The following is a 27,429-nucleotide window of genomic DNA, read 5'->3' as shown; positions in this document are numbered from 1 at the left end:
AAAAACAGTTATGGCTCCAATGTATTGAAAGTATGTTACTTGGAGATTTTTTACCAATGTATATATATATAAAAATGAGATAAAAAAGTTGGATATGGAAAAAAATGAAATAAAATAATTAAAAATTCTAATATTAGTGTGTTATATGTATATATGCCCTGGGTTGTTGAGATAATCTCTATGTGAAAAGTATTTGTAGGTCAAGAGGGAGTTCTCTAGGTTGTTGTAAGACATGCTGCTGACATGGCTCAAGGCCTTGACCTTATAATGTTGACTGAAACCTGGCTAAATGACTTATCTGTTCCCATCCTAGACATTCTAGTGCCTCCCAACTACGATATCATCAGGCTGGATAGATCAAGCAGTCAAGCTGGTGGCATTGCTTGATTACATCGTAGCAATCTAACAGTCAAGCTACTACAATCTGATCTCCTGCCGTCTTGTGAATACATGTGCATTGAGGTGGTTGGTAGTAACAAACACCTATGCAAATTGCACACGTTCTACCACCCGCCACGCAACAACGCTCTCTTCATAGAACAGATCATGAACATTATCTCAGCTAATGCTGATCTCCATTGCACTCAGATCTTCCTGGGAGATTTCAACTTTCACTGGAATGATATGAATGATGAGGCAGTCAATAGCCTTAAATCCTTCCTGTTAGACCTCAATCTAATCCGAATTTGTGACAGTCCCACGTATATTAAAGGAGCTACCTTAGATCTTGTCATTGGTAAGCTCAATACAATCCTACTGGAATTTATTGTCCCATGTGATTGGACAGACCACCATTGCCTAACCTTCCGCATCCTGGACTTGGTAAGAGCCAATAGAGACCAGTCTAAGAACCCCAGACACTGGAAAAGATGTCTACACAACATCAACTCACATGATCTGATTGCTCTCTGTGATCACATCCTCCTGTGAACATGTCTGATGTCCATGACCTACAGCCTACTATAACCGCTTCATGTCATTTATTCTAGACTCAATGGTACTGCTACAGTTAAAAAAAAATTCTCCTCAATAGTCTCCGAACCGAGGTACAATGATAATCTTAATGTCGAAAGACGGAATTTAAAAACTTGCGGAAAGAATGTAGAAATTCTCTCCCTCCTTTGAACATTCCAACTATCTGAGATCCCTCAGAAGCATCTATTACAAACACATCAGATGCTCGAAAGCCACCTTTTTTAGAAATCAATTAGATCAAGCAAAAAACCATCCCAAAAATTGTTCGCACTCATCAAGTCTCAGGAAAACAATCAACCTAACCTCTCCGCATTGGGTCAAGGGCCACAGCCGAACCGAGAGGAATTTGCTGATTTCTTCTAGGATAAGATGACTAAGATAGAAGCTGAACTATGGTCAGCCTTGGAGCTCCTGTTGATCTGTCCGCCTAACACCCTCCTTACCCCCTGGTCAGATGTAATTCTGCCTGCTCAGCTCTGCCCCCCCCCCCAAAAAAAATCAACGCATCTTGGAGCATATTCAAAACCATTAATGATAGCACTGAACGCAAAATGCTGGCTACTATGAACCATCTAATCATTTCAACAATCCCCTGCCATCGAACCTCTTCTCTGAAATCAGAACCTCCATACTCCCACACTTTGGACTAAGATTGTCAATGCTTCACTGCTGCAAGGTACTATTCCAGACTGCCTAAAATCTGGGCAAGTTACTCCTATTATAAAGAAACCATCTGCAGATCCCATTGACCTACATAGCTTCTGTCCAATTTCTAACTTACCCCACATTGGCAATCAAAAGTGCGCTCACATCTCGTATATAACCTCAATGCCTCCTTACCTATTCAGAAAAAGGCCGCAATGTCAAGAAGTCAAAAGTCACTGTAGTAAAACAAGGAGGGTTGGGGAGAGAGAGAAACCCATAGGTTTGACATATCATAAAGAGATCAGTCAACCCCCTAAGGAGCGTTCCAAATGCTGTTAACACTTACTTGATGGAAGCCAACTTTATCGATTCATGAATGGTTTGACTTAATATTCAAATGATGGACGATAACAGCGTCCTGTTTATAAACAGAAAACAAGACCGCAGACTTCACTCCCTTTCTGATTTGTAAAAAATGTGTTGTAAATTTTTTTTTGAAAACACACTCTTCTTCTCAAACTTCCCAAACAGTTCAACGAGATTCGCGTACCTCCAGGCGCCAACCGGCGCTTTGAATAATCCTGCTTCGAATAGTCCAATAATTCAATGTAGTTCCGTACTGTCAATAAAACAACAAAATTATGTTCAGAAGCCAGCCGTTGCCTTATCGCTTTCCCTCCTTGAAAATGTTCAGCATCCGAATGCTGCTTACCATGAAAAACAGCGTTCCCTTTCGATCATCAATTTCGATCACAGCAACGTTAGGACACGGTCCATGATCTAGCGCGTAAATACGTCCCAACTTGCCTCCTGGTTCTGGGTATTGTAGTTTCTACGAAACCAAGGCGGACTGACGTGAGTGTGGAATCCCGTGTTGTAAATGGTCCCTTGCTCCTAAAGTGAACATTAGGACTTTTTTAAGATAGAAATTCAATAAGTGGAAATTGCAGTGGCTTAAATGTAAAAGCCTGTTATCGGAGCCCACAGTGTTATTATTTCTTACGCTTTCTGGGAGTGGTAGTCCATCCCGAGGTGAACACTACCAATCTGCCAATTCTGGAAGGTTTCTAAGAACACTGGGCAGACTCAAAAGATGAAGAATTGGGGGTGCCGTGATTTGGCTGATCCCGTGTTATTAAGCTGTGTACTGAGACACATATTTAGCAAAATTCACGAGCTTTTAGTGCTCCATTCTGTATACACTACCAATCTGCCAATTCCGGAAGGTTTCTAAGAACACTGGGCAGACTCAAAATATAAAGAAAGGGGGATGCCGTGGTTTGGCTGGTCCCGTGGTATTAAGCTTTATACTGAGACACATATTTAGCTAAATTCATGAGCTTTGAGTGCTCCATTCTGTGGCCCTAAGGGCAAAAAACTGTAGGAATACTTGAGCCTTCTCTACATGAAAGTTCTTAGCAAGGGATAAAAACACAGAACGGTGACCGTCTTGATTAGACTGACTGATGTCAAACAACTTGTCAGGTGTCCACTGTTGTCACCCCTGACCTTCATCATAATTTGTATATTTCAGATATCTCATTGGGACCAGACACAGCCGTGTCAAACTTCACAATGAGAAAGGCTTCTCTTTGTGACAATTTAAGTTCCAAGTCACCCCCTCGAGGGTCTCGCTCCACTTTGGAAATTACTGTCCATCTCAAATCTCTTTCAGTAGGTGACTTCTTCTTCCAATGATTCACAAGGGGGGCTGTCTCAACATTTGTCTTAATCCTAGACTTATGCTGGGAAATTCTCTGCCGTATCTCCTGGTTTGTTTTGCCAATGTATAACATCCTGCAGGGGCATGTTATTCCATAAATTACATTTTTAGTCTTGGAATTACTAAAAGCCTCATGTTTCCAATAAATCCAACGATGTACAAACAGAGATCCTTCTACTGTTAGATCACAGCAAACGCACGTCCCACATTTGTGGTGTCCCGTGACTGGGGCAAAACCCATTAATTGCCTCAAAGAAGTTTTGGCGTCTTTTTTAGCAGAAGCTCTCACGATGTAATTGGATACACTGCTTTCTTTTTTAAACGCAAACAGTGGAGAGATCGAGAAATCATCATCCAAGTTCTTCATCAGATGCCAATTTGGATTGATCACCTTTTTGAGTTTGTTTGAATTGGGGCAGAATGTGGTCACACATACTTGACGTCGTGTTGGTGATTTATTCTTCCTCTCGATGAGTGACTCCCTAGGTGTCCACTGTGCACGTTTCATCGCTGTCTTAACTAATTTCTTGGGATAACCACGGTCCCGCAGTTTATTAACCAAGTTGCTAGCATGCAAATTATATTCATCCTTGTAATAACAATTTCTGCGGATTCTTAAAAACTGCCCATAAGGCAAATGTTCTCACAGACTCGTTGGGTGATTACTAGAAAATAAGAGAGCCTTATTCCTATCTGTGGATTTTGTATACAGGGTTGTGACCAACCCCCCCTCAGCCGGATACACCTCTACATCCAGAAATGATATTTTGTAAGCTGAATGAGAAATGCTAAATGTTATATCTGCCTTTCTTAAATTGAGCCCATCAAAAAAGAGCAATAATTGCTCCACTCCTCCTGTCCACACCAAAAAAATGTCATAGATGAAACGTAGCCACGTTGTGATATATTGCGAAAATGGATTGTTATTGTGGACAAATGTGTCTTCGTACATTGACATAAACAACACGGCTAGCTCTGGGACAAAAGGGCACCCCATCACCACGCCTTTTATTTGGAAGAAGAAGTCATTCCCGAATGTGAAATAGTTTTTTTAAGAGCAAAGGAAGCCAAATCAACTATGAATTGAGTCAGAACCTGAACAGTTTTTTCTCTTTTTTCCATAAAATGAAAAAGCACAGCCACTGCTTCATCTTGTGGAATTTGTGTATACAATGCGGTGACATCCAACGTCACCATTTGATCATTGTCTTTATCAAACAATACCTGTTTCAATATATTGATAAAATCGGTGGTGTCTTGGAGATAGGAAATTACTCCATCCATAAATTCCTTCAAAAAACAATCCACGTATTTAGAAATAGGTTCCACCAAGGATTCACACCCGGAGACGATTGGTTTCCCGGATGGATTTGTCTCATTCTTGTGAATCTTTGGCAATACATAAAAAACTGGGACCCTTGGGTGTTTATTCTGTAAAAAATTGTATTCTTTAGGGCCCAGAAATCCTTGTTCAAAGCCCTCTTTAAGGATGGCAAATAACTGGCCTTGAAACTCTACAGTTAGATCTTTAGGGATTTTTTTTGTAACAAGCCGGATCGTTCAATTGTTTTAGGACCTCATTAGTGTAATCAGTTGTTCCCCACACCACAATTGAGCCCCTTTGTCCGCCTGTTTAATCGTCACAGAAGAGTCATTCCTAAGTGAAACCAATGCTTCCCATTGGTCATTTGAGATGTTATGTTTCACATAATTTTTGCTTTTATCCATTTCCGAAAAAGCCGATAGGACAGTTTTTTTTTAATAAAATCACTTCCTTTGGTATTTTATTGCCAAGCGGGCAAAAGGTGGATTTTTTTCCGTAATCCTGTCACTTCAAGTGCAGTGGTTGTTTCATTTCCTGCGAAAAACATTTTTAATCGGATTTCGGGGCAAATTTCAATGAATTCAGTTTTCATTTTAACGAAGTCAGTCTTCTTCGAGGGAACAAATGAAAGCCATTTCGTAAGAATACTTTCCTCTGCACTGGTCATCACTCTTTCTGATAAATAAAAAATGGGAGAAGCACTTAATTTTTGTAATGTTGTCTTCTTGTGGTTATCTCTCAAAGCTGATTGTTGTATTTCACTTGCCCTCTTGGTTTGGACTGACCTCTCCCTAAAAAAGAAGACCCCTGTTGTTGTTGTTGTTGGGGATTCCATTTCCTATTTCGATTAGGGCATCCTTCGCCATTATATGTCTCCCCACCTGATGAGGAAGAAGTATCTGAAAAGGAGACAAACTGATTACGAGATCTACCCTGATTCTCTGAAAGATATCTCCGGGAATCTACTTTAGTATAGAAGTCTGCCTGTAGAAATGGATAAACAGTATCCAACGAAAAGTTCCTCTTGTTTTTCTCAAACTGGTTAGTTTTTTGTGTAATTGTATAGTCCTTAAAGTCCAAGTTTCCTTGTCGACTTTTTCCAATAAAGCTTTAGAGTCCGTAATCTCTTTCTGTGAAATTTTCAGAGCTGTTTCAACAGTAAGGACCATGAGGTCCCTGCTGCATTTGGTCTCAATGAAACTGAAACCCTTTTTGAAAATTGGATCATCCGTAAAGATTACAGGAATATTTCGAATTTGAAGTCCTCCTGGTATTGTGCCTTCTCTCAGATGTTGTAGTAGAAAATGACCATGCAAGTCTGTCCTGAATTGTTTTTTCTTTAGGCGTAACAACTTGTCCGATTTATTTTGTGTTTTTGTTGAAACACTCAGGGACGCTGAAGCAAATAACAGTGGAGCGCTCAAAAGTTTCTTGATGTGATCTTCACTATAAGCAAATGTGTCATTTTCAGTCATTGTCAACCAAAAATTGTCCAAAAGAATAATCGAAAATAAAAGAAGAAGAAAAAGTACCTTTAAATCAAAAGGGAATGGATCACTTGTACCTGTAACCAGGGTCTTTTGTGTACTGTCCGTCAGTACCTTTCAAGGTATTATGAGAACCGGAAAAGGACAAGAAATATAAAAGACATGTTAATGCACACACGACCTCAGGCAACTGAACATATCAGAATTACCAACACACGATGGAACATGCAGCCAGTAACAGGCCACTTCCCTTGTGGACAATGTTCAAAATGTAAACTGACGACTCCAACGAAAACCATACAACTTACACCGGAACTTATTTGGGCAATAAGACAACATGCCAATTGCAATACATCACAAGTTGTCTACATGATCACCTGTCCTTGCAACCTCAGGTATATCGGAATGACATGCCGCAAAATAAAACAGAGGATTTGTGAACATAGGAGTAATGTGAAATGGAAACGTGAAACAACAAAAATGAGCATGCACTATATTGAGTATGGACACTCCATCAATGACCTCAAATGGGTCATTATTGAAACTTTGACTGGGACCACCCATAATGCCGAGAAAATCCTCTTTGAAAAAGAGCAGAGGTGGGCACATCACCTTAAGACAGACACTTTGGGTCTCAATGATGATATCCCCTGGCTCAGCATGAAATGACTTACATACATTCTATATAAGCCACCCATTTAGAGCCCAAAGTCTGGCCAAAAAGGAACTGAAAATAATAACATTATGAATCAAAAGAGATGTACTTATTCAGATTTTTCATTTTTATTAATTTTTACTTTCTTTGTAATCCTGGTCCTCCAACAATTTTTTTTCCCACGGTACCTTAATATACGCCTTCAGATAATCAAACATCCCGGGAGTCTGTTTTTCTAAAGGACCAATGTTAGTATATCTTCTGTCCCCATGACGCGCCATGAAACATAACAAACTAACCAGGGTTCCTGTGTTACCCAGGACCCTGACCCCAGCGCCAGCACAAGTTGTGCGAAACCTGCAGATGAGGTAGCTCCGACGCTGGATGGCACTTGACGAAGACACGTAATGTACTAACAGCTAAATGCTAACCGCACCCCTCTTTTTCCAACAGCAGGTTTGGTGCAGTCAGCTAACCCGTTTATGCCCGAATCGGGACTTCGAAAGGTACGCTACGTTTTTACTAACAGCCACGGCCATGATCATTTCGCCCCTCTAACTAACCAACTGCATAAAACAGTTTAGAGCAGCGTGACCGCGTGATTGATTTAAGAGTTTAAAGGCGCTTACATGACACTGGCTGACAACATTAAAATCTTACCGACACGCTCTAATTATACAGGCACCTCGCTTACAGCGCGACTCGATAACTTAACAGTCCCCCTGTTGGTTATCGTTGTAAAACATCTCCAATGACTGCCTAAATTAACAAAAGACTCTGCATCAATACAAACAGATTTTACATCAAAAAGCGGGAAGAAAGAGGGTAGGACCAGGTTCACCCTCCTATAATTAGCATAAATCAAAAAAGTTTTTTTGATCAATACAAACAGAACCACACGCTGAAAAGATAACACACGTAACGACCTGATATTAATATTGCCTCTTTAACGACGCGCACACTCTCTGCATTCATTACATGCAAGCGCTATCTATCGTAGAATTTCATAACCTCTGAAAGACTGCGCCTATCTAACCACCCTCTTAGTTGTGGTAGCAAGACATATAGGGATTTAAACGCCCATCAAAAACTATGAGTTTGTGAACAAAGTTCACCTTTCTGAACTCAACCACCTGCATTCACCGTAGTGAAAATGAGGAGCTTTTTTTGTAAATAAGTGAAACAGCATATAAAGAATTGCCATTTTTATGTATGCTTTTGTAGGTAAACAATTGCCATTTAATTATAGTCTGCTTATTGGTTTAATATTTTTAATTTTAATTTTAAATTTCTACATTTGTGCAAGTTGAACAAACAAGAATCACACTTCTGTGTTCCACATGCATTATTTTCGTTTTGTCTCTTTCTCTAAACCCACAGGTACAATCGACCTTTCACTCCAGAGTATTAACTCTGAGGTCACCCCAAATTGGGCCAACACCCAATTCACACTTTTTTAGGACCTGCAGAAAGCCTTATGACCCACAAGGGGCAACAAAAGGGCTGAAACATGTAGACCATAGATCTGGACATTCACAGTATGGGGTAGTATGAGGATGATGTTTTAACACCTCACCTCACTTGAGCACTTTTCACTCACTAACTATTTCTGATCACTACTGTAAAAACCAGTGGTTCCCTCCAGGTGGAGGAAGCATGAAAAGAGACCCTATGATGATGCTATCACACTGTTAAACAAAGGCGGAGAATGAGGGTTCTCATAGTACCTTGAAAGGTACTGACAGACAGTACACAAAGGACCCTGGAAACAGGTACAAGTGATCCATTCCCTTTTGATTTCAAAGTACTAACTGGAAGCTGAATGGATCACAGCTCCTTCTAACTTCCCCCCTCCCTGATAAAAGCATACAAACTTGGGATCACTATGGCCCAATCCGCTTACTACAGAGGAAAAATCCTCTCTGCCAGATCTAAACCCAGAGAAATTTACCAAATCGTCAAAACCCTCTCCAAAATTTCCCCCACTGCAGTTTCAGTCAATAACCCTATCGGCCGTTGCAATAATCTAGCCGATTTTTTCCACAAAAAAATCTACAATATATACTCCTCCTTCACTACCTCCTCCCCCGAGCCAAACATCAATGAGCCTCAGCTCTCAACAGATGTAACACCCCCGTGTCGAGTAACTATGAGCAATTTCCCACCATTGGACCTGGAATTACTTCAAGCTCTCGCACAAATCAAATCTGGCTCTCCCTCTGACCCAGCACCCCCCCTTACAATGACCATGGCCAGCCAAGCCATTTTCCCCACCCTCCTAGAGCTGTTGAACTGCTCCCTGGAAAAGGGAGTTGTACCTCCCACATGGAAACAGGCGATGGTGAAAGCGCTATTAAAAAACAACCAATCTCAACGTGAACGACTCTAACAACTATCGTCCCATCTCCTTGTTACCTTGGGCAAGTAAAATACTGGAAAAGCATGTTAATCTCCACCTAACAAAGCATCTAGAAGAAAACCTCCTATTGGATGCCACCCAAACAGGATTCCGCCCAAAACATGGCACGGAAACAGCTCTTTTAGCCGTGGTGGAAGAATCTAGAAAAATCTTAGATTAAGGAGGATCAGTGTCAGTGGTCCTCCTCGACCTCAGTGCCGCGTTTGACACGGTGTGCCACAAAATTCTGTTGCAGCGATTGTTCGATCTTGGAGTCTATGGAGATGCTCTTGCCTGGCTAAGATCTATCTTGAGCGGAAGGACCTTCCAGGTCTTCGATGGAGATGTCTGCTCCACCAGCAAACCTCTGAGCAGTGGGGTGCCCCAGGGCTCCTCCCTAAGCCCCACGCTGTTCAATGTATACATGAGACCGCTGGCTGGGATCGTCCGTCAACATGGTATCAAGATCATTTCATACGCGGACGATACGCAGCTCGTGGTCTCCCTGGCACAGAAGAACAGCGGGCTCCCGCAAGTCAACATGGCCTCCTGCATGAAAGAGATACAAAACTGGATGACGGCATCTTCTCTAAAACTGAATGGGGATAAAACCGAGATCTTGCTTCTCGGTCCCCCTTCCCCCACCACCATCCCCCAGCTATGGCCCTCCAGCTTAGGCTTGCCCCCATCCCCGAAGGAGGACATCAAGAGCTTAGGAGTCTGGCTCGATAAATCCCTGACTTTTAACACCCAGGCAACAAAAACATCAGCAATCTGCTTCGGGCTAATCTGGATGCTAAAAAAAAATCCTTCCTATCCTCCCCTTTGAAGCCAAACAAATCGTTATTTAGGGCCCTATTCAATCTCGGCTTGACTCTAACAATGCCCTCTACCTGGGAGCACCAGAATACGTATTGGAAAAGCTTCAACGGACCCAGAATTGTGCAGCCCGGACCCTACTCCAGATACCTCGTAGAGAATCAGTTAAAGCAGGGATTCTATCTCTCCACTGGCTCCCTGTCAGGGAAAGAATAAAATTCAAGGCCCTCTGTATCTCCCACCAAGCCTTCTAAAGAGCTTGCCCCCAGATCAATCACTCCCTTCTTACCCCTACTGCCCCGGTAAACAACTTCATTCATCAAATGCCTGCCTTGCTGCAGTCCCCCGAATCAAAAGGTCCAGGGCAGGAGGCAGATCCTTCGAGCTCAACGCTGCCAAACTTTGAAACTCCTTCCCCCCTTCCCTAAGAGCTAACCAGATCCTCTCTTCTTTCCGCAAAGAACTAAAAACCTTCCTCTTTAGAAACTAGGTACCCCTCTCCCCTCAGAGTACTTCGCTTTCTACTCAGCGCTTGGACGCCCTCGGGCAGCAGCCGCGCTATAGAAATCCCCTTTTCATTTCATTTCATTGAAACAGAAGAAAAACTACCACCACATCCACCGAAAAAATGTGAAGAATGAATCTAATCTTATTTACGAACCCTCTATCAGAGAGTAAAGATACCTCACGGGAATCCTCCCGCTATAACAACTGTTAACAATAAGGGGTATGGCTCTCAAACAGTAAGACTGAGAACTTTACAACAAACAATAAGAAAAGGGCCAATACTGATCCATTATTTAGATGAATTCAACCGTAGGTGCATGAACCACAAAACAATACACCCGAAAGCTCATTAATAGCTTTTATTTCAATAGCACAAAAGTTTTTTCAAGTATTCTCTCCTAAAGGGAACACATAACTACATGTGATGGGACACAAATAATAATAAATTGTGAAAAAATTTCGACATGACCTAGTGATAAATCCACTTGCATTCACATACTTCCAATACACATTCACTCTAACAAAACCATTCACTCGATATAACACCGTACGCATTCAACCTACTTGGTGCAAAAAAGGTTGGGACAAAGGCGCCACCTCTCAAGCACCTAAAATGCCAAACAAAGCTGTGGTTGACTTTACAAAAAGATTTTTCTGTATGTACACCCTATACAATATTTACACTAATGTACAACCAATGGAATATTTACATTAATTGGGCATAACACAAACAAGCCTAATTAACAAAATCACTGTTTGGCAAAAAAATGTGGTCTACGCGTTTCAAATCCCCTTATTCTTAGGATTCTCTTCAGGACCAGATCCCACTGTAAAACAAAAAAAGAAAATATATGACAATTGCCTATTTAAAATCAAAAGTGCGCTCACATCTCGTATATAGCCTCAGTGCCTCCTTACCTATTCAGAAAAAGGCCGGAAGGTCGAGAAGTCAAAAGTCACTGTGGTAAAACAAGGAGGGTTGGGGGAGAGAAAGAGAGAAAAAGGGAGGGAGAGAGAAACCCATAAGTTTGACATATCATAAATAGATCAGTCAACCCCCTAAGGAGCGTTCCAAATTCTTTTAACACTTACTTGATGGAAGCCAACTTTAAAAGAATGAAAGAATATGAAACTGAGATTAAAACGAAAACAATTTTGCTCAATAAATAGGGAGTGAAATTGGAATTGCAATTGTCATATTATATTTATAAATATGTAGGAAGACAAAACGAAAGAGTAAGCATTATATTTAATGTATTTTACATTGGCGTTAAAGGCCCTTTAATTCTCACCATAGATGGTGACTAAAGTTTTTTAAAATTATTTCACAGTAGTTTTCAAATGACAGAATTACAAACATACATTAGTATTAAGAGATGGTCTAGCAAATATTCCCTTTATGTGCTCCATTTAACAAATGAGCAGTGGAATATGATTTGTAGCTAAGCTGCTGAAAGCAATAGTGGTCAGAAGGGCACAGAAACAAATTTGAAAAGGGTTTGAGGTTTCTTAAGAAGATAATTTATCCTTAAATTATGTGAAGGAAGTCATACAAGTCTGTTTATTTTATTGTGTATTTTCGTTTGACAACAGCCACATGTTAAACTTTACCTGTTCTGTTAAAAGAGAAAATGATAGCATGAGAAGGTCAACAAAATCATTATCTACTATTCCATGATACTGCTACTGAAGTTAAAACATGAGTTTAATTTCCTAGAAACTTAATACTTCCATTAAAAATGCATTACAGTATTGTGAACATTTATATCATCCTTACAGCCAGATTCTCTTTTGAGTAATGGGCAATGATTTATTTTGCAAATTATATAATGACCACAACTCCAATTATCGAAATCCAATTATCCCAAATTAATTGATATGTGTACTAGACAACTAATTATGAATACCCATGATTTGTGAATCATAAATTATGTTCAGTTCCAATTTTCATGAGTCGCTAGCACCATGAAGTGTGGCCCCTTCATTGGACTTGGTACCTGGGAAACATGGCAAAGGCCTACTGAAATAGTGGTTGCAGGGACCGGGCAAGACTCTTTGTTGCATCCGCTCTGTAGCATCCAAATCTCTCTCATGTTTGAGAACTATTACCTGATCCTGTGGTCTGGTTCATGTCTCACTGCAGAAGCCACTACTTGGTGATGGGCTTTCAAAGATGGTCAACTCCACTGGAACTTGAGCATGACGACTGAACTGTTGGGATTTCTTGTCACAATGTGGGCACCATCTTGGGACAAGGCAGATCAACCAGACATGAACATGTTGGCTGTGGTGGCCATCTTAGAGTTAGTCAGGTGGGCCCATAGGCTCTACAAGCCTGAGATGACACTGCAAAGGTGATAGATAGATTTTATGACTGCTGTGATTGCCTTGCCAGTTCTCTACTAAGACAATAGTGAAATGGATAAGTGGGTAAGATGATCTTAGGAACGAGAGGTCGTTAAGAGTGCTTGCTAGCTGAGTTAGTCCCCATAATGATTTCCTGAGTTTGATTTCCTGAATTTCCCATTTGTATTCCATAGATATCAATGTCAGCAAGCATATGGGCATACTTGCTATGGGAGTTAGCTCTGGGTATAGGGCCTGATATGTTTGAGGAGAGGTGACTGAGTACCTTATACAGTAGGCTGTAAATACTGTGATTGGAGAAGTCAATACCTATTTCTTTAAGAAGGCTGTACGTCACAGAAATTGAGTTTCAGAGATGGTCTGGATTTTAGAGTCTATTCTGCAAAGTCCTGCCCAATGTAGTTCATATTCTCTTCCTACCGCATACTATGTGATTTGTACTTTTAATGTGAAAATTACAATAGAGACGTAATCAGAAAAGTAGATACATTTTTGATCAAATTCATTGCTGTTGTATTTTTCCTCTTGGTCTTAAATATATTTATTAAATTAAACGTTTTTTTTCATTTAGTGTGCATGCGAGAAAAAGCTCATAAATTGGCCAAATGTAAAATAAAATTTGAAAGTACTAACTGGAAGCTGAATGGATCACAGCTCCTTCTAGCTTCCCCCCTCCTTGATAAAAGCATACAAACTTGGGATCACTATGGCCCAATCCGCTTACTACAGAGGAAAAATCCTCTCTGCCAGATCTAAACCCAGAGAAATTTACCAAATCGTCAAACCCCTCTCCAAAATTTCCCCCACTGCAGTTTCAGCCAATAACCCTATCGGCCGTTGCAATAATCTAGCCGATTTTTTCCACAAAAAAATCTACAATATATACTCCTCCTTCACTACCTCCTCCCCCGAGCCAAACATCAATGAGCCTCAGCTCTCAACAGATGTAACACCCCCGTGTCGAGTAACTATGAGCAATTTCCCACCATTGGACCTGGAATTACTTCAAGCTCTCGCACAAATCAAATCTGGCTCTCCCTCTGACCCAGCACCCCCCTTACAATGACCATGGCCAGCCAAGCCATTTTCCCCACCCTCCTAGAGCTGTTGAACTGCTCCTTGGAAAAGGGAGTTGTACCTCCCACATGGAAACAGGCGATGGTGAAAGCGCTATTGAAAAAACCCAATCTCAATGTGAACGACTCTAACAACTATCGTCCCATCTCCTTGTTACCTTGGGCAAGTAAAATACTGGAAAAGCATGTTAATCTCCACCTAACAAAGCATCTAGAAGAAAACCTCCTATTGGATGCCACCCAAACAGGATTCTGCCCAAAACATGGCACGGAAACAGCTCTTTTAGCCGTGGTGGAAGAATCTAGAAAAATCTTAGATCAAGGAGGATCAGTGGCAGTGGTCCTCCTCGACCTCAGTGCCGCGTTTGACACGGTGTGCCACAAAATTCTGTTGCAGCGATTGTTCGATCTTGGAGTCTCTGGAGATGCTCTTGCCTGGCTAAGATCTATCTAGAGCGGAAGGACCTTCCAGGTCTTCGATGGAGATGTCTGCTCCACCAGCAAACCTCTGAGCTGTGGGGTGCCCCAGGGCTCCTCCCTAAGCCCCACACTGTTCAATGTATACATGAGACCGCTGGCTGGGATCGTCCGTCAACATGGTATCAAGATCATATCATACGCGGACGATACCCAGCTCATGGTCTCCCTGGCACAGAAGAACAGCGGGCTCCCGCAAGTCAACATGGCCTCCTGCATGGAAGAGATAAAAAGCTGGATGACGGCATCTTCTCTAAAACTGAATGGGGATAAAACCGAGATCTTGCTTCTCGGTCCCCCTTCCCCCACCACCATCCCCCAGCTATGGCCCTCCAGCTTAGGCTTGCCCCCATCCCCGAAGGAGGACATCAAGAGCTTAGGAGTCTGGCTCGATAAATCCCTGACTTTTAACACCCAGGCAACAAAAACATCAGCAATCTGCTTCGGGCTAATCCGGATGCTAAAAAAAAATCCTTCCTATCCTCCCCTTTGAAGCCAAACAAATCGTTATTTAGGGCCTTATTCAATCTCGGCTTGACTCTAACAATGCCCTCTACCTGGGAGCACCAGAATACGTATTGGAAAAGCTTCAACGAACCCAGAATTGTGCAGCCCGGACCCTACTCCAGATACCTCGTAGAGAATCAGTTAAAGCAGGGATTCGATCTCTCCACTGGCTCCCTGTCAGGGAAAGAATAAAATTCAAGGCCCTCTGTATCTCCCACCAAGCCTTCTATAGAGCTGGCCCCCAGATCAATCACTCCCTTCTTACCCCTACTGCCCCGGTAAATAACTTCGTTCATCAAATGCCTGCCTTGCCGCAGTCCCCTGAATCAAAAGGTCCAGGGCAGGAGGCAGATCCTTCGAGCTCAACGCTGCCAAACTTTGGAACTCCCTCCCCCCTTCCCTAAGAGCTAACCAGATCCTCTCTTCTTTCCGCAAAGAAGTAAAAACCTTCCTCTTTAGAAACTAGGTACCCCTCTCCCCTCAGAGTACTTCGCTCTCTACTCAGTGCTTGGACGCCCTCGGGCAGCAGCCGCGCTATAGAAATCCCCTTTTCATTTCATTTCATTCATTTCATTGAAACAGAAGAAAAACTACCACCACATCCACCGAAAAAGTGTGAAGAATGAATCTAATCTTATTTACGAACCCTCTATCAGAGAGTAAAGATACCTCACGGGAATCCTCCCGCTATAACAACTGTTAACAATAAGGGGTATGGATCTCAATCAGTAAGACTGAGAACTTTACAACAAACAACACGAAAAAGGCCAATACTGATCCATTATTTAGATGAATTCAACCGTAGGTGCATGAACCACAAAACAATACACCCGAAAGCTCATTAATAGCTTTTATTTCAATAGCACAAACGTTTTTTCAATTATTCTCTCCTAAAAGGAACACATAACTATATGTGATGGGACACAAATAATAAATTGTGAAAAAATTTCGACATGACCTAGTGATAAATCCACTTGCATTCACATACTTCCAATACACATTCACTCTAACAAAACCATTCACTCGATATAACACCGTACGCATTCAACCTACTTGGTGCAAAAAAGGTTGGGACAAAGGCGCCACCTCTCAAGCACCTAAAATGCCAAACAAAGCTGTGGTTGACTTTACAAAAAGATTTTTCTGTATGTACACCCTATACAATATTTACACTAATGTACAACCAATGGAATATTTACATTAATTGGGCATAACACAAATAAGCCTAATTAACAAAATCACTGTTTGGCAAAAAAATGTGGTCTACGCGTTTCAAATCCCCTTATTCTTGGGATTCTCTTCAGGACCAGATCCCACTGTAAAACAAAAAAAGAAAATATATGACAATTGCCTATTTAAAATCAAAAGTGCGCTCACATCTTGTATATAGCCTCAGTGCCTCCTTACCTATTCAGAAAAAGGCCGCAAGGTCGAGAAGTCAAAAGTCACTGTGGTAAAACAAGGAGGGTTGGGGGAGAGAAAGAGAGAAAAAGGGAGGGAGAGAGAAACCCATAAGTTTGACATATCATAAATAGATCAGTCAACCCCCTAAGGAGCGTTCCAAATTCTTTTACCACTTACTTGATGGAAGCCAACTTTAAAAGAATGAAAGAATATGAAACTGAGATTAAAACGAAAACAATTTTGCTCAATAAATAGGGAGTGAAATTGGAATTGCAATTGTCATATTATATTTATAAATATGTAGGAAGACAAAACGAAAGAGTAAGCATTATATTTAATGTATTTTACATTGGCGTTAAAGGCCCTTTAATTCTCACCATAGATGGTGACTAAAGTTTTTTCCTTTATCAAGTTTTTAAAAATTATTTCACAGTAGTTTTCAAATGACAGAATTACAAACATACATTAGTATTAAGAGATGGTCTAGCAAATATTCCCTTTATGTGCTCCATTTAACAAATGAGCAGTGGAATATGACTTGTAGCTAAGCTGCTGAAAGCCCAAGACCTGTTATTTAATAGTGGTCAGAAGGGAACAGAAACATATTTGAAAAGGGTTTGAAGTTTCTTAAGAAGATAATTTATCCTTAAAGTATGTGAAGGAAGTCATACAAGTCTGTTTATTTTATTGTGTATTTTCGTTTGACAACAGCCACATGTTAAACTTTACCTGTTCTGTTAAAAGAGAAAATGATAGCATGAGAAGGTCAACAAAATCATTATCTACCATTCCATGATACTGCTACTGAAGTTAAAACATGAGTTTCATTTCCTAGAAACTTAATACTTCCATTAAAAATGCATTACAATATTGTGAACATTTATATCATCCTTACAGCCAGATTCTCTTTTGAGTAATGGGCAATGATTTATTTTGCAAATTATATAATGACAACAACTCCAATTATGCAAATCCAATTATCCCAAATTAATTGATATGTGTACTAGACAACTAATTATGAATACCCATGATTTGTGAATCATAAATTATGTTCAGTTCCAATTTTCATGAGTCGCTAGCACCATGAAGTGTGGCCCCTTCATTGGACTTGGTACCTGGGAAACATGGCAAAGGCCTACTGAAATAGTGGTTGCAGGGACAGGGCAAGACTCTTTGTTGCATCCGCTCTGTAGCATCCAAATCTCTCTCATGTTTGAGAACTATTACCTGATCCTGTGGTCTGGTTCATGTCTCACTGCAGAAGCCACTACTTGATGATAGGCTTTCAAAGATGGTCAACTCCACTGGAACTTGAGCATGACGACTGAACTGTTGGGATTTCTTGTCACAATGTGGGCACCATCTTGGGACAAGGCAGATCAACCAGACATGAACATGTTGGCTGTGGTGGCCATCTTAGAGTTAGTCAGGTGGGCCCATAGGCTCTACAAGCCTGAGATGACACTGCAAAGGTGATAGATAGATTTTATGACTGCTGTGATTGCCTTGCCAGTTCTGTGCTAAGACAATAGTGAAATGGATAAGTGGGTAAGATGATCTTAGGAACGAGAGGTCGTTAAGAGTGCTTGCTAGCTGAGTTAGTCCCCATAATGATTTCCTGAGTTTGATTTCCTGAATTTCCCATTTGTATTCCATAGATATCAATGTCAGCAAGCATATGGGCATACTTGCTATGGGAGTTAGCTCTGGGTATAGGGCCTGATATGTTTGAGGAGAGGTGACTGAGTACCTTATACAGTAGGCTGTAAATACTGTGATTGGAGAAGTCAATACCTATTTCTTTAAGAAGGCTGTACGTCACAGAAATTGAGTTTCAGAGATGGTCTGGATTTTAGAGTCTAGTCTGCAAAGTCCTGCCCAATGTAGTTCATATTCTCTTCCTACGCATACTATGTGATTTGCACTTTTAATGTGAAAATTACAATAGAGACGTAATCAGAAAAGTAGATATATTTTTGATCAAATTCATTGCTGTTTTATTTTTCCTCTTGGTCTTAAATATATTTATTAAATTAAACGTTTTTATTCATTTAGTGTGCATGCGAGAAAAAGCTCATAAATTGGCCAAATGTAAAATAAAATTTGAAAAAGTTAAAACTAAATGCAGACAGGGGTATTTTCTATAACTTAATTTGCTTTAAAAAAAATCAAGCATTCTATGAATGAAAACAGACCAGGTGTGCCATTTTATGGAGCTTTTTCCCTATATTTGGTGTTAAATTTAGAATCATACATGTGGATTTTCACTGTGGTTTCCATATGTTTCTTTTCTTTGCACATAGCTTTTTCTTTGTATATTTTGCTTAGATTTCCTGTAGAAATATGGTTAATTTCAACAGATTTTTGCAAAGGTTTCTGAAGATTTGGGTTGCTTTTTATGAACATCCGAAGAATGACAAAATGAGTGAAAGTGAACAATTCTGATAAAGTTTAAATTCCTTCGATTGCTTCACGGGCAATGAGAGAGGATATTAGCCTTGTCTACCTGGGTATCACAATTGATTAATGGGGCCATAGATGGGGGAGTTGTTATATTCTCATTCTCCCTTACTAAGCCTTTGTTAGCCAGGAAGGATTCAAAAGGAATGGAAATCTGACTAAGCAGCAGGGATTTATAAGATAATGCAATGTTCTGCTCCCTGTATACAAATTATCTCCTACTCTTGAGTAGGTGGTTGTTTTCTTGTATCCCAACTACCTGTCTTGGAATTTGGTATATATTTTTTCACATTTTGTTCTTGTTCTTCATCAGCCAAGGATGCGTTACATAAGCTAATGTTGTTAGCATTTCGTGCAGCAATTGAAAAATACGTTAAATTCTACAATAGTATACTTTAAATAAGACAATAGTTTGGCAACTGTATTTATGCCTCTCTGAAAAAGGCTAGAACACAAAACAATTGAACAATGCTTGCTGTCCCAGGTCCTCCGGTATGACTTCGCAACAGCAGTTTTCTTATTGCACAGTTAACACTAGCATTGCCCTACGCATGTATCTGAGATGAACCCTGATCACTAAATGCAGCAGTAAGACTGCAACCTTTACCCTGAAATAGTGCTTAAGTTGAGCAAGTGGTTTCCGGGGGCTCAGCAAAGGCACTTAATTATCAACACCGGCACTTATGACAGTCTGCCAAATAGTGGCATCGTTTGACTAATTTGAGATGAGCAGAGCAGTTTTTTAATAAATAAATATGCATTGCAAATGACTAATACCTGCCACCCGAGCCATTCGTGCAGCTTTGAGGGCCTGGAATAACCTGAATTGTCACATTTGTGTGATGGTTAATAGTTGTGTTGGTACTGTCTTTGGAAGTGCTGTTAGGGGGAGTGGGTGGAGCAACCTGCAGTACCTTCTGACTAGGGCCCTGGCTTATATGTTTTCTACAAATTAAGCACTGCTCCAAACCTCACTGTCATTGAGAGCCTGGACTGCAGCCCCTTGGGAACTGGTTACCCAGGGGAGCCTGGAACAAACAATAGCTGTGTACTCTGAGGTGCAAGTATGACAGCAGTCACTATGAACTGAAAAACAACAGGAACCTTCTCTTTAGTGATCGCGCAACTTGACAGAACCCTGTTTCTTTGTCTTAAAAAGGGTGTGTTCAGATTCAGACCTACTGCTGAAGGTACCTCACTCCCTCACATTTTGTGTGGGTTTCACACCCTGGTAGGTTTCACAGCTGCCCTCCCGCAGCCCCACTTCATAGTCACCCAATGGGCCACCTTGCTGCTGTATTCTCCAATGGGCTGCTGCAGTTCTGAGGCTCTGATGTTGAAAAAAGCAATCTCGCCAGACTGTCTACTGACAGTTTTACAGCCAGTGATAAAAGGGGACGCTGGGACCTTTTGTGAAACCCAGCTTTGAAAACACTTGACCTCGTTTTAAAGGAGGACAACGAACCTAGTAATACCAACTACAGCCCTTTATCATAGTCCAGTGTGTTTTGTATAGAGCGTGTCAAATATGTTCAGACACTTCAAATAATGTCTTTTTTTGCAAAAAAAAGTTGAGTCTCCTACAAAAGTGAGAGTTGGCAATCATGAGACCACATCCTGAAATCTCAACCCCAAAATTGGCCTGCATCACACACAAAACACTTCACTCTCTTGACCCCAACTACCTCAATAACAAACTGAGTAGAGCAGGTCAATCCAGAACACTAAGAAGCTCCAACTTCCTCCTTCTGATTCTACCGAAATTGAAAAAGAAAACCACTCAATACCAATCGTTTTCTGGCAACGCTCCCAGGATATGGAACGCTCTCCCTGGAGTCCTCAGATGCAACCCCTCCTTCTCCTGTTTTAAAATGGACCTGAAACTCCATCTCCTAAACAAATACTTTCATGACCAACGTCAACTAACCTAGTCTGCTTTTATCAGAGTTGCTTCCTCTCTCCCTGGACATTTAAGGATAGTGGGTGGCCGGACTATGTCACTCTCGCCTTTTTCTTTTATTGCTCTCTCCACCTCCGCTGCACTGCATATTTGTCTATTTTCTGTGGTTTTGCTTCCTTACTGCCAGCCTACTATGTAATGTAATTGTCCTTCTGCTGTTTACTGTGTATTTGTAAAGCGCTCTGATACCTATGGGTCAAGCTAGGGCTATATAAAACCTTTTAAATAAATAAAGCTGATTCAAAAACATAGGTTGAGAGGCATGAAGAATAACAGAGGGGTGGAAGTGTCTCTTGGTCTTTTCCATGACTAATACTCAGGATGTCCACTATGGAGTACCAATTTAATGTAAAATGGCATTCTCTGCCACTTTGGAAATGTGCCATACAAAATATATACACAGGGTTCCTGCTATTCACCAAATGTGCTATTGGTCGATATACTATGTCATTTGTTGATTTTCTTTCAAATGGTTTAGCATCATTCACATGAAAAAGTGTCCCAGTTCATTCCCTTCTTATGTGTCAAAATGTTGGCCTGCAACATTGTTTCTGCAGAGACTTTGTTTACTTTCATAAAGTCTCCCGATTGTGAAGTACAAGTGTGGGGAGGAAAAACCTTGAAAATACAACAAAATGGCGCTCGTTAAACAATAGAGACATTGCAGTAATCCCACGTGGGAGGAAGACTAGCCTGTCCCGGGTTTGCCTTCTGCATTACCCCTTCCGCCCCTCCCCCTCTCTCTGCCAGTGAAATCCAATCTCAGTTTCCAGCTCAGAGGTCTGCTGCCATGGTAACGCCTGGCAGCCTGCCAGCACCCTGCACTTCCTGGCGTTTGTGTCTAATTACATATGCGCACGTGCACAGTATTCTAGACAGACAGACGTGATGATGCTTAGGATGGGAGACCCAGAGGGCGGAAAGCGCGTGTTGGTATGATTGGTGTACTAATGTAGATAAAAGCGGGTATATTCGAGGTAAACTGTGACTTATGAGCTGTAACGCCTAGTCGAGGCTTTAGACAGGGTTGCAGGAGACATGCATGAGCTTGGCAGGTCATGTTTTTAGACACAACGAAGCTCAGCCTCTAGTTGTTTACCCATCTCAACTCTGTAGCTCTGCCATCATATCACAGTTGTACATTATCGTTTTATGCACAGATGGTTACTTTTGGCAAAAATGGTGCTGCCTTTGTTTTTTTCAAGGTGGCCAAAATGATGTCTTGTGAAATGAAGTGATTAGGGCGTCTAATTTTATGTCAGCGCAAAGCTAGGCCTATGTGAAATTTTAATTACGCCTGGGTAATCGGTGTAATTTTAGTAATTACTCATCACTCCTGCGTTGCAAAATTACTGAAATTACGCCAGTTTGAATATTAAGAGTAATTTGGGGCGAAAATCCTACAGTAGGTGCACAGGAACAATGAACTAAGAGAGTGCGAGCGGCTGCTGGCTACTGCTGTTCGTGTCCTGTAGTATTTAGTGCTGGTTTGTTAGCTCAAAATGCATCCTTGGGCCCATTTTGGATGTGAGGGTGCATTTAAAAAATAGTGCTAAATGTTGGATTACGTTTGTCACGTACTTATGAATAATTAGGAGTTATTTAGCAGTAATTAACCTACAGGGAATTATGCCAGTTGCCCCCACTCCTATGCAAAACCTGTTTGGCTTGTACAAATGTTGTTTTTCAATACCAAAGTACACCACAGATTGCGAACCAATGATTGTGAGAAATGGTTCCACATACTGCAAGATAAAAACAATTGTGGTCTGCAAGCCCAATAGATAACTGTTTATGAGGTTCTTGTTAAGGTTGAAGATGTCTGTCTTGCAATATTCTTCTTTTTAAAAAAAAATCTTTTTATTGACAAAAGAAACAAACATACGACAGTGTAAGGTAAAGTGACATAGTGCATAAGTACCATAACAGTATTGAATTGTCCTTGTAGTCCAAACTCTCCATCATATTACAGAACATCAGTTACACCATCTTGACCAATGAGATCAAGGAGTCATGTCATCTTGTATAGAGGGATCGAGAAACGGCTCACACAGCATTCCCCTCGCTTTGTTCCAGTTACCCCAGATCTTGGCCAACTTCTGGGGGCAACCCCTCCCTTCATAGACCACCCTCTCCATCTGCATACACCAGTCCGTATCCGTTTCCCAATCACGGAGTTTGTTTATCGTGTCGCCCTTCCAAGTTCTGGCTATATTATGTTTCACAACAACATTCCCAAGGGAGACCCAGATCCTTGTCTTGCAATATTCTTAGTACAGAAGCTGAGGCCTTTTGCCCAGTGCAGGCTTCTGCCCAAGGTCTCACAACCTGGAGCGATGGTGGAGGCGGATGGTGAAGGTGGCCCTACCAAGAATCTGGGCATCTGGTTCAATGAAGATTTAAGGTTCTCAGAGCATATCAAAAGACTGACGGGTGCTTGCTTTGGGACCCTTAAATCTCTGGGCAGATTTTTCCCTCTATTGCCCCAGCCGGCCAATGAGACGGTCGCCAGAGCCCTCATATTGTCCCGCCTTGATTATGCTAACGTTCTCTATTTGGGCTCCCCCTCCTTTCTGGTAAACAAGTTGCAACTCATTCAGAATGCGTCCGAGAGACTTCTGCTGGGCATTCCTAGACGCATCAGTATAAGATCACAAATGGCCGCACTACATTGGCTGCCGGTGGCCCAAAGAGTTCAATTTAAGGCTCTGGTTCTCACTCATAGAGCCTTACATGATATCTGCCCCACTTATCTTAGGAAAAGAGTGGCTTTCCATGTCCCCAATCGACACCTCAGGTCGGCTTCCCAACGTCGGCTGGTAACCCCCCGCTTCCGACGAACCAGGTTGGGCGGTCAATCATTCTCGGTTAAAGCGGCTACCCTTTGGAATTCCCTTCCATTCACTCTCAGGGATACCAGAGATCTTAGCTGCTTCAAAAAGCTCCTAAAAACTCACCTATTCAATCAAGCTTACTAAAAATGCCGTCTCTTTCGATTTCTCTGTGGTTCTGCTCCGCGCCAGGATACTCATGAGTAGTTGTGCGCCTAATAAATACCCATATAACATAACATAACATTAAGCCCTCACTTAGCAAATTTTGTTTTTCAATACCAAAGTACACCACAAATTGCAAACCAATGATTGTGTGGAATGGTGCCACATAATGCAAAATAAAATCAATCATCAGCAAGTCCGAAATATAACTGTTTACAAGGTTCTTGTTAAGGGGTGATGGTGTCTGTCTTGTGATATTCTCAGTAAAGATCCTGAGGCCGTTTGCCCATTGTAGACTTCTGCCCAGTGCCTTGCAGCCTGTCAATGGGGGCTTAAGCCCTCACTTAAAAAACGTAATTATATTTTAGCTCAACCACATACCCGAAGCCTCCTGCAGCTAACCAAGGACATTGAGTAGCTTCTTTTGATGAGGGGCAATGTAATAATGGTATGCAAAAACTAAAATACCACAATAAAGTTTGACCCTGTCTGCACAAAGTTGGTAGGTCCACTTTTCAGTGGCCCATGTAAAGCAATCGTGCTCAGAAATCTCTTTCTCTCGCTCTCTTTCTCCCACTATCTTTCTCTGTCTCGCTTGCTTCTTCATAAAGTTAGAATTGAACAGTGAGGATCATTTCTGGAGTAATATGTTTTGAACATGTTATTTTGTTATGTTATTAGAGGTTAGGTTATGGTATGTTTGTTGTTCACTAGCACCGAGACCAAAACATTATCAGTAGATTTATGAATCTTTAAGTCTGAGAACAAGGGAAGATTGGACAAGGGTTCCCTTGCTGTCACTTACACCCCGATAAATAGACGACTAGCAGCTTCCCGGGGGCTTGTGTAACCCCTCACCGAGATTTTTCATCTGAAAAGGGGACAGGGGAGAGAGGGCTTTCTCAGGGGTTAGCCAGGAAGCAAGATGTTGAATCCAGAAACAGAAGCAAGGATTAGGTGAATGAGAAAAAGGGTCGGTGTCTTTAGGGGAATCATTTTTCTTGCAATGAAGGGTGAGAGAGGCTGAAAATGCAGTGGCAGTGTGAGTGCAGGATTGAGGAGGGGAGTGCGGGGACTCTAGCCCCACACCCTCGCCCTGAATTCACTTTTGAAAAGGGTCAGTCATGAAGACTGACATGAACTGAACCCATCTATTTCAATTATACTTGGACTGAACATATGATATATGGATTCTGCCCCCATTCTATGTCTGACTCTGTTTCTCTTTACATACCCTTTCCTCTTTTCTCCTGAACTCTTCCGGCCCACTCTCTCTCCTCATTCCCTGCGTTTTACTTCATGCCATCTTCATTGAGGTTTACTACTTCCTCTTGCTATCATTTAAACTCTACTCATCTCTTGCCTGGCCGGATGATTACTTTACCGTGTTAAATATAATGTATATATTATTGTTACAAAATTATTTTTGTTTCCTGAACATATGCTTTGTTTCTCACTGGTTGTTGAATTTTATCGTGTGCTGATACTTCTTTTGGTCGTGATACATCCATAAGAATGTAAATATAAAATTAATAAGTAAATAGACAAAGCAATTGCTCCCTTCCATAAATTCTGAGATTTTGTTGGAACCTGACCTTTTTTATGGGCTATTGACTATTGGGTGATAGTTGTTAATGTCTGTTGCGTGATAGCATTGGTTTATTAGCCTGAGCTTGATGTGGGAGGTCTTGAGATTCTTCAAAACGCTCTCAAGGTCAAGGAGTAGTTGATTACAGCCCTGGTTGCGAAGGCCTCTGAGTGGTCACAGAGGATGATTAATATCTTAAGAGGGAGGGGATAGGTTATTGGTGATAGGTGATTGGTTTTTACTACTTCATTTTCAAGTTTAGGTAGGTTTCTGGGTCTTTGGCTTTCGAGTTGGAGTGGGCCTTCTTGACCATGACTTTATAAGAGGTTCAGTTAGTTTGAGTTCATTTTCTTCCAGCATCTTTCCATGATTCTGTATTCTGCTTTTATAATTTTAGGTTTTGATTCAACTAACCATTTAATGATGTTCTCAGGAGGAGTACTACTTTAATTGGCTAAAGTTGTCATGGATGGTTGTTAGCCAGATGTGGAACCTTTTGTCTTAACCATTATCAAAGGGTTGATAGCCAAAAACAAAAAAATCAACCATAAATATTACAGAATAGTAGAGGGAAATAAAAGGGATAGAAGTTAAAGGACAATATGGTACATGCTAACAAAGCAATCAATGTAGTCAGTGAGTTATAGTTCAAATTACACCGAAACATTCAAGTAATCAGTTATGTGAGGGTTTCCCCAAATTATCAGCCCTTTAAAACAAACTAAGGCACACACAATCAAACTTTTGTCAGGGAAAGAAGAAAAGAAAACATCGATTAATGGTGGATAACGGAAATCATGTAGCCATTCTGAAAATAATTCATCCAGCTTGGAGGCTAATGGTGAATTACATTTTTTTGTGCGATGAAAACTTATGTCATCAAAGCACCAAAGACGATAGGGTTCTTCTGGAGATGAAGTTAGCTGCATGGCCAGCAGTGGCAAGCTAACAAAGCCACACAAGGCTCAGTAAATATTCTAATACCCTTAGGCAAACCCTCATATAGGAAAACATGGCATCCCACACATTTTGAATAGTAGGACACCCCCAATTCACTCATATTCAATACTCAACACCAAGAGAGTAGGGAGCTCAGTTTTCAAAATACACAGTTGAAAACTGAATCACACTGTTCCATTCCAGTGTCTCATACAATTGCTACAAGTAGTAATACTGAAGCCTATATATTTAGTAGTTGAATTTTTGACAGTCTTCATCGAATATGCTGACAAAGACCTTCAAACTATGTTTTACAGACTTTTCTCATTCGGGTGTCATAACATTTAATTTACCATAAATCAATAGCATACATCCTCTATTGGATTGTTCATGAAAACAGAGTTGAACACATTAAAATAGAGTTGGCTATTTACATGTGGGCCTTGCAAGTACTTAAAAGTAAATTACCCTTAAAGGTAAACCCAAAAGTTTATTGAAAAGAAGAAAAGAAATGTTATATACATTGAACATTTTAATCAATGGTCAACTGCGTTCTTTTGCACAGATGCGGGAAAAGTTTGGGTTAACCAAGGAGAAGTTTTACAAATACCTTCAGATTCAGAATTACCTTGGTAAATTGGATGAAAAACAATTGTCAGTCATCAAATACTCAGTAATAGGTATAGTGGATCAGGGTGGCGTATTGGGCAGATTTATAGGGCTCTGATTGAGGATCTCCCAGATGATATGGAATCTCAGAATGAGAAGTGGGAGTCAAGGTTGGGGAAAAAGGGGCTATTACTTGAGACCTCTTTGGAGCTTTGTAATGAGTTCATTCTGTCTGCTAGTCTTAGGAGCCAACATTTAAGACAGATTTTGACATATATTATATACCTAAGAAATTATTTAAATGGGGAAAGTGGGCAGAGTCAAAATGCCATAGATGATGCACAGAAGGATGCCGATCTAGAACATATGTTTAGTACATGCCCTCTGCTGGCACATTTTTTAGAAGTAGCACTCTTCGCTGGTCAGATCGTAAAACAATGTGTGAATATGATGCCCCAGGTAATTCTCCTGGGGGTCAGTGAAGATGAGGAACTACCCAAGGGGGGGGTCTAT

The sequence above is a fragment of the Lissotriton helveticus genome, chromosome 1_1 (genome assembly GCF_964261635.1).
Source record: "Lissotriton helveticus chromosome 1_1, aLisHel1.1, whole genome shotgun sequence".
NCBI classification, from domain to species: domain Eukaryota; kingdom Metazoa; phylum Chordata; class Amphibia; order Caudata; family Salamandridae; genus Lissotriton; species Lissotriton helveticus.
Note: the sequence above shows the minus strand (reverse complement) of the source record.